Here is a 12,425-nt window from a genome sequence, read left to right as displayed (position 1 = left end):
TCAGTATCACTTGGTGATTTAGTAATCTGTTGTGTAGCATATCTAGGCTACTAAGAAACCAGCTAATCGAGGGATGAAGCAGAAAGAAGAAGAGAATACAAAAGAAAGAATGAAGATTCAAGAGGGCAAATGCAAAAAAATAAAAACTAGCCATATCCAGATGGCTGTGAATGTCCTTTTGTTTATTTCTGACAATTCTTGGAGCACTAGGATAGGACTGAGCAAACACAAGCAGTGAATTCCGTGATTATGTAGACAATGTAGCTAGCTGCTGAGACTACCTACTACTCCTGTATTCCAAAATTAAATGCATAAGGCTGGAATGCAGAGAAATGAAGAAACAAATAAATAAAAGCCAGTTTCGTAAGATATTCTAAAATTAATGCAATTATTTGAATGCTTCATTTTGAGAACTTTTTTTTAAGGTTTTATTTATTTATTTGACTGAGAGGGTTAGAGAGCACAAGTAGAAGGAGCAGTAGAGGGAGAAGGAGAGGAAGAATCAGGCTCTCCACTGGATAGGGAGCCCAGTGCGGGGCTCATTCCTAGGATCCTGAGATCATGACCTGAGATCATTCCCAGGACCCTAAGATCATGACCTGAGCCAGAGGCAGATGCTTAACCATCTGAGCCACCCCAGCGCCCCTTCAAGAGTTTAAACTCTTGTGTTCAGTACAGAAATACTAGCATTTGTGTATAAATAGGCACAAAAGTCCATAACTGAAGAGGAAGAGGTAAGGAGAAAATTTATAAAGAGGGAGAAATTGGGACTGTCTGGCAGTCCCTGACATCCCAAAGAAATGGGTGAGAGTTATTTGAAATAGAAGTTGAACTCCTGTCATTTATTCCGGCCTCCTACTGAAAATTGGAGGGTTAGATAGAATATACTTTTTTATCTTGGACTACTCAACGTTCTCTTCAAGTTTTTAAGGAGTTCTAATGCTGAACTCCCATCACAGTTCAAGAATCGAGAACACCAGTACTCACTACTCCTTGGAATTCTCTTCTAGTATAACATAATGTCATTATTATTTATGATGTTAGCAAGCAACTATTGAGTGCCTGTCCTATACCAAGCACAGTGCTAAGAATGTTGACAATATTCTCACTAGGTATTTTTATTTCATTTTATAGGCAAAGGGACAGGTGCTTGCAAAGATTAAATATTTTTTCAAGATCGCACAATTAACAACTTAAGGAGTAACAATCTGGACCCAGACTCCTATTATAAAGCTTGCATATTTAATCACCACAGAACTTTACAGAGAAGAGTATAGAGTAGAGCTTTACAAAATGTTGTAGAAATATTCAAGGGTCACATGAGAAATTTTGTTGATAAGTCCTATTGAGTTTTTTTTTGAGGTTGTTAATTTTAAAAAATCTATGTTGCTTTGAAGATAGAGCATTGGAATCCATTTCTTTCTTTTGTTCCACATTTATGCCCTCACCCTCACTGTGCTCGTGTCCTAGTTCTTAAGTACAATAAGGGACTGGAACTAAAAAGTTTGCTGTTTCAGGATAAATATCATAGTTTTACTTTGACATGGATATCAGCCAGAATTTCTAGTTGCAAACAACAGAATCATGCCTTGCTTATGTAAGAAAAAAAAGAAATGTATATAATATTAGTAGCCCCAGGTTATCTTCAGAAGACAGGGGATCAGGCTTAAAAGTCACTCAGCCAGAAGCCACACACAAAGTAATCACCAGACTTATCCATAGGGAACTTCACTGTCACTGCTTCTGTGCAGGAGTATAATACTTTAACATAGAGGTATTAGAGATAGGATACTACCTCTGGGACTTCTGACACTACTCCTTCAGAGAACAGAGTATCTTCCTGCCATCCTGGCCAGAAGCATTTCTTGTCGTACCTCCTCCTTCAAGCCTCTCATTTCCAAACTGAAGTCTCACATCTGTGGCACCTGTTTGGCAAGGCATAGGTCACATGCCGGTGGATCACATTCTGATGGGTCACATTCTGATGCATCAGACACTGATGGATCCCGTGCTGATAGTTCACATGCTGAGCCCAAAGGAGGCAGAGGGAGTGAGCTTCTGCCTTCCACTGAAGTAGAATTTGTATTTACTTTCATGAAACATTCCTTAAAAAGTGTTGGGCAGAATTTGCAAGGATGGGGATAGAGCTGGAGAGATTATGCTAAGCAAAATAAGTCAGTCAGGGAAAGACAAATACCATATGATTTCATTCATATGTGGAACTTAAGAAACAAAACAGATGAGCAAAAGAAACATTCTCAACTATAGAGAACAAACTGGTTACCAAGGGGGAGGTGGGCAAGAGGGGTGGGGGAATAGGTGATGGGAATTGAGGAGGGCACTTGTTTTGAAGAGTACCAGGTAATGTACGGAAATGTTGAATCACTATATTGTACACGTGAAACTAATATTATACTGTATGTTAACTGGAATTTAAAAAGAAAAAACTAAAAAAAAAATCCCACTCCCAATGAAACAAAGGATAAAGGTCTTCAACACCTAATAATAGAAACAATATAACAAGGAGAAAAGTTAATTAAAAGTTATTAGCAACATCTATAACCTCTATCTCATTTTTATTCCAATATTCATGTTATCTGTATATCTGTCTTTCTCTTAATTGAATATTTGCTAGTAACCTATTTTTATTACTATTTGCTAATAACTTATATACATTGTACTTTATTACTATTGTTGTACATAGTAAAACTTATCAGAGATCCTCTTCACTCCCCTCCTACAAATATAGTTGAAACATTAATTAAATTTCATTCCATATAAGGTCCACTTATATCTTAGAGTTTGCCAAGCTTTAGCAGTATCATATTATTTGATCTTTGTGATAATCCAGTGAAGCAAACAGAATATATGACATTCTTTTCACTTTACAGATAAAAATAGATTTTGGAGAGTTCATAAGATTTCTGAACACCAAAACTCTGATTATGTTCTCCAGGACTATAGAAAATATTTCAGTGGGGAGCCAAAAGCCCTTCACCTAAGTCCAAACTCTCTAACGTGGTTTATTAAATCACATATTTATGTACCTGCTTACCCTTTGAGAATGCCTGCCCTTTCCTTCATATCCATGAAATTCTGTGCTCAGCCAAATTCAACAATTTCTGGGTCATTTTAAGCATCAAGATTTATCTCACCTTTCACTGTTCCTTTGCACATACTTTTCTATTGGAAACCACTGTCACCTACCTGTTGACCTGGCTGAGACTCATTCTTTAGGTTGTTGCTGACACATTGCTGTTCTTATCAGAAAAAAAAAAAAAAAGTAGGAGGAAGCTTTTGGAGGTGATATATATGTTTATGGAATATATTGTTGTGATGGTTCTATGGGTTATCTCCAAATTCATCAAATTCTGGACATTAAATATATACAGCTTTTTGCACATCAATCATACCTCAGTAAAGTTGTTCTAAAAAAAAGAAAAGAGAAAAAAGAAAAAGTTGACAGATTTTAAAAAGTTAGCAGCAGTTTAAAATTTTATGATGCAATATGGTATAAGTCAAACAATTCTGTGGACCAGATTCAGCCATCTGGCCAACAACTGATGACTTTTGCTCTCTGAAGAGATTATATGAGATTCCAAAGAAAGATAAAGATTTTAGGGGTCAAGAAAGAGAGAAGAGAGGTTCTGCTGGCCCAGGCAGAGGAAAAGGTTACTGTGGTGGATCCCAAGAATAGTGTGGAACCACAAATGGCTCCCTGGAAGAGTCCCAAGGAGATGGTCTGACATCCTCAAATGGAAGAGCTGTGAAGGTATCTTCCATCTCCAATGGAAGAGCTGGGAGGCAGCCCTAGGACAAGTCTCAGCGAGGTTCCCTCAGTCCCACAGGTGCATGGCATCAGAAGGCCAGCTTATATAATACGAATAATAATGGCAATATAACACACTAAGAATGAGAGGCTGTTTTCATATTCTCCTGGCTATTTGACAAACTTCAGAGAGGAAATTGGCCTTTAAAACATGTGAGATAGAATTTACTGATAAGATAGAGAAATGGGAACGTGGAGGCAGAATTAAGCTGATTAGCAGGAAATTAAAATTATGAAATTTTTATAGAACATCTACTGTTGTGGATATACACACACATACACATATGATAAAAGCTTATTCAAGTGCTTAAAGTTTTCCCAAATAAAAATTCCTCAATTTCAAAGAATTATATGCACATAACTACCAGAGATAAAAAACGGAAACAATTCATAGTAATATATTTCTTTTGTCCTTGACTTAATTCACCTGGGCATATGTTCCCCTCCCATACCCATGACCCTGCTATTAACATTCTTTTTTTGTAAAGAAAATAATTGCTGTCCTAATGGTGTAATGTTTGTCTTAGCTGTTTCATGTTCCAGAAACACTCTAAACTTCCTTTTAGCCAGTTGACTAAGAACTTGAACCTTTTAGTTTTCACGGGCAAAGAGCCAATGAAGATTTTTATGAAACAATTTAAGTCATGTTAACTCCTCACCAAATCATAAGCCTTGTATTTTCTCAGCTGTTTTATATTTCCCAATTTAAAATCTATGTGGAAAGTCAGTCTTATGTAATGGATAAAAGTATAATCAGTGACTTAACCAAAGTCCTCCGGCTAATCATTTTCCTCATTCGTATTTATCTAGATAGACACACATACAGACAAACTTAGAAGGTTCAGTTTACCAATGCTACATGTAGAACTGTGTGGAAGAGCTGCAGTAAATCAGAACAGTTGAAACTTTGGGTCACATCAGAGTTGAACCTGGCTGCATATATTAAGCCTTGGTATACATGTTTTCCATGTGTTATAACTCCACCTACTCTAATAGAAAGTATTGAAATTTGTGAACAAGGTCACTGTCCTTGTTTTAATGTATGTGATTTGATATGATGTATAGCAATGATTTAATTAGTTGAAAAAACATTAATGGATGATATGTTTAAGTACAATTCATCAACACATTTTCCTCCTATTTAGGAATATCCTTGTCAATTAGTGTGATTTCCAATTTTATATTTTTTCAAATAGATGACACTAGGGAGCTCAGTTGAAATGATGGAGGGATAAATATCCAACATTTACCAGGGTGAGGAGAAAATAAGGATGACACTTAAGTAACTTTGATCAGTGTTATTTGACAAGGAGCTTCAATTTGTCTAAATACTTCAGATTGTCAATTGACACATCAAGTTCTTCTTTGTCTCACACCTACTGAAGTAGATGGAAGGCTGGACATTCTTCCAGTGGTCACTACAGTATACCTCCTGGGAACCTAAATGAAGCTTTGTGAAGCACTGTGATCTCATTTATCCCATGGAAAGAAATGTCTTCACATTTCCTATAGCTTCTTGATATTTTCCAGGGTCTCAGTGTATGTGAATGCTAAGGACATGCTCTGTAAACTTTAAGGAGATGCCATTTATTTCACTAGAATGTGAATTGTCAACCTACAGTTATTTAATATACAATCTGGCCAGCTGCATGCATTGGCCAGATCCTCTAGGATGACAAGCTTTTCATTTTGTTACTATATCCTAGCTAATTCCTATTTCAATGTTTTAATGCTAAATATTCCTGCATTTACATATGAACTTTCTCTGAATCATTGCTACTTTCTTTGAGTCATTGCTACTTTCGATATGTATCCATTATCAGGAGAGAGAAGTAAAAGAATGAGGCCAAATCAAAATACATTTTTCCATCTCTAAGAGCTTTTGTTGATTTTGTAGGTTATTTTATTTGCTCCTCACTTCAGTTTGTTATTGACTCATCCATTTATCATCACAGGAGAAAATCTTATTACTGTTTTTGTGTATGTCCTTCAACATGGGTGCAGAGAAACTTCAGCCTGTAGAAAGAATAAGTGTTGCAACTTTGGGGGGGGGCTAATGTTCTTTTTGATACAAATCCCCAAGCAGAGATTATTCGCACATCTGTTGATTTTTTTTTCACGTTGCACACATTTGCACCTTTTTTTTTAAATGTTGACTGAATCACTTAATTGTAGAGGAGCGTTCATTTTAATGTAAATTTTACAGTATTACATGAGTGAATGTATGAAAATAGCTTGGAACAGTTTAAATTGGGCAGAATTCTGCTTTGATCATAATGTGCCTCTTCAGCATTAAAATAAACTTGCAACATATGCTGAAAAACGTGTAATAAGTAAGTGCCTCTTACATGGTGACTTATCTGGAAAAAATAAATCATCAATTTAATAGAACTCAAAATTCATAAAATACTTCTAACAACTAACAATGTGATGGTCTGATTAGTATCTTATGAAAATAAGTAACCTGCAGTACATGTTAAATAATCAGAAATATCTGATTTAAAGAATTTTTAAATATTAAAATGCTATCAAATTGTAATTATTTTTGGAAATATTTGAGAATAAAACATTTAGTAGGTAGTTATATAATACTTTATTTTTATAAATGTAATCCTAACTTCTTTACGCTATTGTACAGATAACAAAGAATGGGGCAAATTGATGTCCATTTTTATAGCAACCAGTAGAAATGAAATTATCAGCATTCTAGAATCAGGGTGAAAATAGAGAATAATTAATAATGACAAAGGAGTTTTCAACAAGCAGAATGGCTAGATAACAACAGTTTTGTCTCTAAAATTTACCTTGATGAGATATTATCAATTAATGGCAGTCGTCCAAAGAATCTTCTGTTGGTATCCTTGAGAGGCAAGGAGGAACTGTGATATGAGCAGAACTGTAGACACTCACTGAATAACTGTGAACAAATAATTTATATTCTCTGACTTCTTTTCCCCATCTATAAAATGATATCAATAAGAAATGCTTTGGGTTGCAAGTTTTAAAAAATAAAACATCTAACAATGTCTTAAGCACAGTTCTTAAGTACTATGAATGTAGTAAGTCATGGGAAAAAATTTAGAAAACTAAATAGAGACAAACTAATATAAGAAATCATTCCCTATAAAAGTAATCTATCAACATTTACCCTTAATCAGAAGAAATACATTTGTCACTTTAAGAAATTATCTCTGAGGTCATGAGCCATTTTTTCCCCCAACTAGTACTCATTGTAAAACAAATTCAAAGGTGAGTCTATCCTTTGGCAACACTTGAAGAAGGCTATCAGGAAAGCTTCAAGTGTACTTAATACAGTACATTATTACTAATTCAACATTTGTTTATTGATTGTTTGTTCTATGCCAGGTTGTGCATTTGAGGATCTAAGAAACAAACCAACAACAAACTATAAAGTAACACAGTATACGATTCTTACCCTTAAAGATTTTAAGTGAATTTGAAAATAGTGTTCAGATATACAGACATGTTTCTCCAAGCAGTCCTCTCTGTAGAGTTTCATGATATCATGCACATCCTAAATCAGACTCATCATGTTTTTACTTCCCAACTTATCCTCTCCCAACTTAACCCCACCACCACCATTTTCTCCATATTGATTGGAGACATTGTCATGGGTCATACTTCTAACATTCCCCACCTCCCAGGTTCTGGTACTGCCAGTTCTGCCTCATATATAACCTTCCTTCTTCTACACATGGCCTCAGCCTTACCTACCTCTTTGTCATCTCTTATCTGGATTATTTCAGTGCTTCTTTCGAAATAATCACCTTGCTTCCTAACCTCATTTCCTCATAAGCCAGATTCCACATGACTCTCTAGATGTTCTTTTTGAAATGCAGTCTCATCACATCTCTACTTCACTTGGAAATCTTAACTGGCCCCCAGTCAGCTACAAGGACAATTCAAGCAAACTAGCAAAGGTTATAAGGCCCTTCATGACTGAGTCCTCATTATCTCACTTAATCACAACCCCTCCTTCTTATATTTATAAACCAAAAAAATTGAGATTTTTATAATCCACTGGATATAGCATGTGATTTAAATATCATTTTATTTTCATACATGTTTCTCATTTGGGGAGAGTTTCACTCACCCCAACATCAGATAACTAAAACTGACCTTCAGTATCATTAATTCCAGAAAGACTTTCCGTAAACTCTTACTACCCCAATTTTCCCCACCCCCAGTCATCATCCATAGAGCCAAACACTCCATTTTTCAGTTTACACTTTGAATATGTCTATTGTAGCACGAATTATACTATAGGACATTTTTTTCTTGTAGGTCAGTTCTCTTAAGGATAGTGTGCTCTTTGAGAATAGGAACCATAATTTCATTCATAATACCTGGCATATATTGATCTACTGAGCATCTATTTTGTGCTCCATGTAACTGTGTTGTGTGAAGTAAATGAATAAATGAACAAATGGAAGTTAGGTAATATTATGAAACAATATGTATGATATAAGAAAATAAATATGGAGATCAAATTTAAGCCAGGAAAGTAATAATTCTTGCCAGAAATCCCTAGTCATGATGAAACAGAATGAGATAATTAGAAATTCGTAATAGCTGTGTCAAAATGGGGGTAACTTTTGTGAGTGGTGTGGAGGAGAAAGCTGACTTGGACTAAAATACTGATAATGTTCAAGCTCAACAGTAAGGAGTCTCATAGTAGACCATTAGACAATGAAATGACCTAAGTGCAAAGTGACATGTGTCATTTCTTTAACTGCTAGGTCTTACACTCTGGGAGCCACACTTTGTGAAACTTTGTTTCTGTGATCCCCATGTAAGTTGAGTGCCAAAAAGGTGATAATGATACTGTGTTTTTGTAACATTTAGCTATGGGTTGATGACATTAGAGAAAGCAGTATGGAAGAGATAATACCTGAGCCTTAAAGGACTGACAGAATTTAAATAGGAGAAGACAAAAATGCTTCCATGCTTGAGGGCAACGGTCAGCAGAGTAGGGGTAATCAAGTCTACTGAAGGGAACAGAAAAGAGTAGTTTGGACAATCTGAAAATATGCATGAAAGAGTATTGGAAATAAAGTTAAGATTATGAGTTGCTAAATGCCAAGTTTCTTGCTCATTACGGAATACAAATCAATTAAAAGTGGCAGTGAAGGAGAATGACACTATCAAAGTATATTGAGGACAATGAATCTGGCAGTATTTGGAACCAGAATTCATGTCACTCAGGTGTCATTTAGCTGCAAGGGAGAGAAAACCAGTTCAACTGGCTAAACTGGTCTTTATTTTATATGTTTAAATTTAAAGTGATTTTAAAAGAGACAGAGTGGATTTATTTGCTCATGTAATGGAAAAGTCCATGACTATGGAAATGGTGAATCCAAGTGCTCAATTTACAAACCAAAATGACTCCTCCCATGTGGTAGCAAGATGCCCTCTGGAAGTTCCAGACTTGTGCCCACTTCTGAATGTATGGTAAATGAGAAACTCTCCTTTCTAGCGATTATATTAAGAGTCTCTGTTGAGTCTTGCTCATCACTATATATATATATATATATATATATATATATATATATAGCACACATGCATACGTACATAGTCAACACCAAGCCTAGCAACAGACATATGATTTTTAAAATTTTTTTATTTTTTATAAACATATAATATATTTTTATCCCCAGGGGTACAGGTCTGTGAATCGCCAGGTTTACACACTTCACAGCACTCACCATAGCACATACCCTCCCCAATGTCCATAACCCCACCCCCTTCTCCCACCGCCCTCCCCCCAGCAACCCTCAGTTTGTTTTGTGAGATTATGAGTCACTTACGGTTTGTCTCCCTCCCAATCCCATCTTGTTTCATTGATTCTTCTCCTACCCCTTTAACCCCCCATGTTGCATCTCCACTTCTTCATATCAGGGAGATCATATGATAGTTGTCTTTCTCTACTTGACTTATTTCGCTAAGCATGATATGCTCTAGTTCCATTCACGTTGTCAAAAATGGCAAGATTTCATTTCTTTTGATGGCTGCATAGTATTCCATTGTGTATATATACTACATCTTCTTTATCCATTCATCTGTTGATGGACATCTAGGTTCTTTCCATAATTTGGCTATTGTGGACATTGCTGCTATAAACATTCAGGTGCACGTGCCCCTTCGGATCACTACCTTTGTATCTTTAGGGTTAATACCCAGTAGTGCAATTGCTGGGTCATAGGGCAGTTCTATTTTCAACATTTTGAGGAACCTCCATGCTGTTTTCCAGAGTGGCTGCACCAGCTTGCATTCCCACCAACAGTGTAGGAGGGTTCCCCTTTCTCCGCATCCTCGCCAGCATCTGTCATTTCCTGACTTGTTGATTTTAGCCATTCTGACTGGTGTGAGGTGATATCTCATTGTGGTTTTGATTTGTATTTCCCTGATGCCGAGTGATATGGAGCACTTTTTCATGTGTCTGTTCGCCATCTGGATGTCTTCTTTGCAGAAATGTCTGTTCATGTCCTCTCCCCATTTCTTGATTGGATTATTTGTTCTTTGGGTATTGAGTTTGCTAAGTTCTTTATAGATTTTGGACACTAGCCCTTTATCTGATATGTCATTTGTAAATATCTTCTCCCATTCTGTCAGCTGTCTTTTGGTTTTTTAACTGTTTCCTTTGCTGTGCAAAAGCTTTTGATCTTGATAAAATCCCAATAGTTCCTTTTTGCCCTTGCTTCCCTTGCCTTTGGCGATGTTCCTAGGAAGATGTTGCTGTGGCTGAGGTCGAAGAGGTTGCTGCCTGTGTTCTTCTTAAGGATTTTGATGGATTCCTTTCTCACATTGAGGTCCTTCATCCATTTTGAGTCTATTTTTGTGTGTGGTATAAGGAAATGGTCCAATTTCATTTTTCTGCCTGTGGCTGTCCAATTTTCCCAACACCATTTATTGAAGAGGCTGTCTTTTTTCCATTGGACATTCTTTCCTGCTTTGTCGAAGATTAGTTGACCATAGAGTTGAGGGTCTATTTCTGGGCTCTCTATTCTGTTCCATTGATCTATGTGTCTGTTTTTGTGCCAGTACCATTGATTATGACAGCTTTGTAATAGAGCTTGAAGTCTGGAATTGTGATGCCACAACTTTGGCTTTCTTTTTCAATATCCCTTTGGCTATTCGAGGTCTTTTCTGGTTCCATATAAATTTTAGGATTATTTGTTCCATTTATTTGAAAAAGATGGATGGTACTTTGATAGGAATTGCATTAAATGTGTAGATTGCTTTAGGTATCATAGACATTTTCACAATATTTATTCTTCCAATCCAGGAGCATGGAACATTTTTCCATTTCTTTGTGTCTTCCTCAATTTCTTTCATGAATACTTTATAGTTTTCTGAGGATAGATTCTTAGCCTCTTTGGTTAGGTTTATTCCTAAGTATCTTGTGGTTTTGGGTGCAATTGTAAATGGGATTGACTCCTTAATTTCTCTTTGTTCTGTCTTCTTGTTGGTGTAGAGAAATGCAACTGATTTCTGTGCATTGATTTTATATGGTGACACTTTACTGAATTCCTGTACAAGTTCTAGCAGTTTTGGAGTGGAGTCTTGGGTTTTCCACATATAGTATCACATCATCTGCGAAGAGTGATAGTTTGACTTTTTATTTGCCTATTTGGATGCCTTTAATTTCCTTTTGTTGTCTGATTGCTGAGGCTAGGACTTCTAGTACTATGTTGAATAGCAGTGGTGATAATGGACATCCCTGCCGTGTTCCTGATCTTAGCAGAAAAGGTTTCAGTTTTTCTCCATTGAGAATGATATTTGCAGTGGGTTTTTCATAGATGGCTTTGATGATATTGAGGTATGTGCCCTCTATCCCTGCACTTTGAAGAGTTTTGATCAGGAAGAGATGCTGTACTTTGTCAAATGCTTTTTCATCATCTGTTGAGAGTATCATATGGTTCTTGTTCTTTCTTTTATTGATGTGTTGTATCACATTGATTCATTTGCGGATGTTGAACCAACCTTGCAACCCTGGAATAAATCCCACTTGGTCGTGGTGAATAATCCTTTTAATGTACTGTTGAATCCTATTGGCTAGTATTTTGGTGAGAATTTTCGCATCTGTGTTCATCAAGGATATTGGTCTGTAGTTCTCTTTTTTGATGGGATCCTTGTCTGGTTTGGGGATCAAGGTGATGCTAGCCTCATAAAATGAATTTGGAAGTTTTCCTTCCATTTCTATTTTTTGGAACAGTTTCAGGAGAATATGAATTATTTCTTCTTTAAATGTTTGGTAGAGGGGTGCCTGGGTGGCTCAGTGGGTTGAGCCGCTACCTTCGGCTCAGGTCATGATCTCAGAGTCTTGGGATCGAGTCCCACATCGGGCTCTCTGCTCAGCAGGGAGCCTGCTTCCCTCTCTCTCTCTCTCTCTCTGCCTGCCTCTCTGTCTACTGTGATCTCTCTCTGTCAAATGAATAAATAAAATCTTAAAAAAAAAAAATGTTTGGTAGAATTCCCCCGGGAAGCCATCTGGTCCTGGGCTTTTGTTTGTTTGGAGATTTTTGTTGACTGTTTCAATCTCCTTACTGGTTATGGGTCTGTTCAGGCTATCAAT

The 12,425-nt window shown here is 36.5% G+C and overlaps 1 protein-coding gene across 5 annotated transcripts in view; it reads left to right on the top strand.

Moving 5' to 3' along the window:
• Window positions 1–12,425, top strand: part of DGKB (diacylglycerol kinase beta) — a 697,837-nt gene that overhangs the window by 637,819 nt on the left and 47,593 nt on the right. The window lies entirely within an intron of this gene.

The sequence above is a fragment of the Mustela putorius genome, unplaced genomic scaffold, assembly GCF_011764305.1.
Source record: "Mustela putorius furo isolate JIRA1106 unplaced genomic scaffold, ASM1176430v1.1 tig00003845_pilon_pilon_pilon, whole genome shotgun sequence".
NCBI classification, from domain to species: Eukaryota; Metazoa; Chordata; class Mammalia; order Carnivora; family Mustelidae; genus Mustela; species Mustela putorius.
This window is presented reverse-complemented; position numbering and strand designations above follow the sequence as displayed.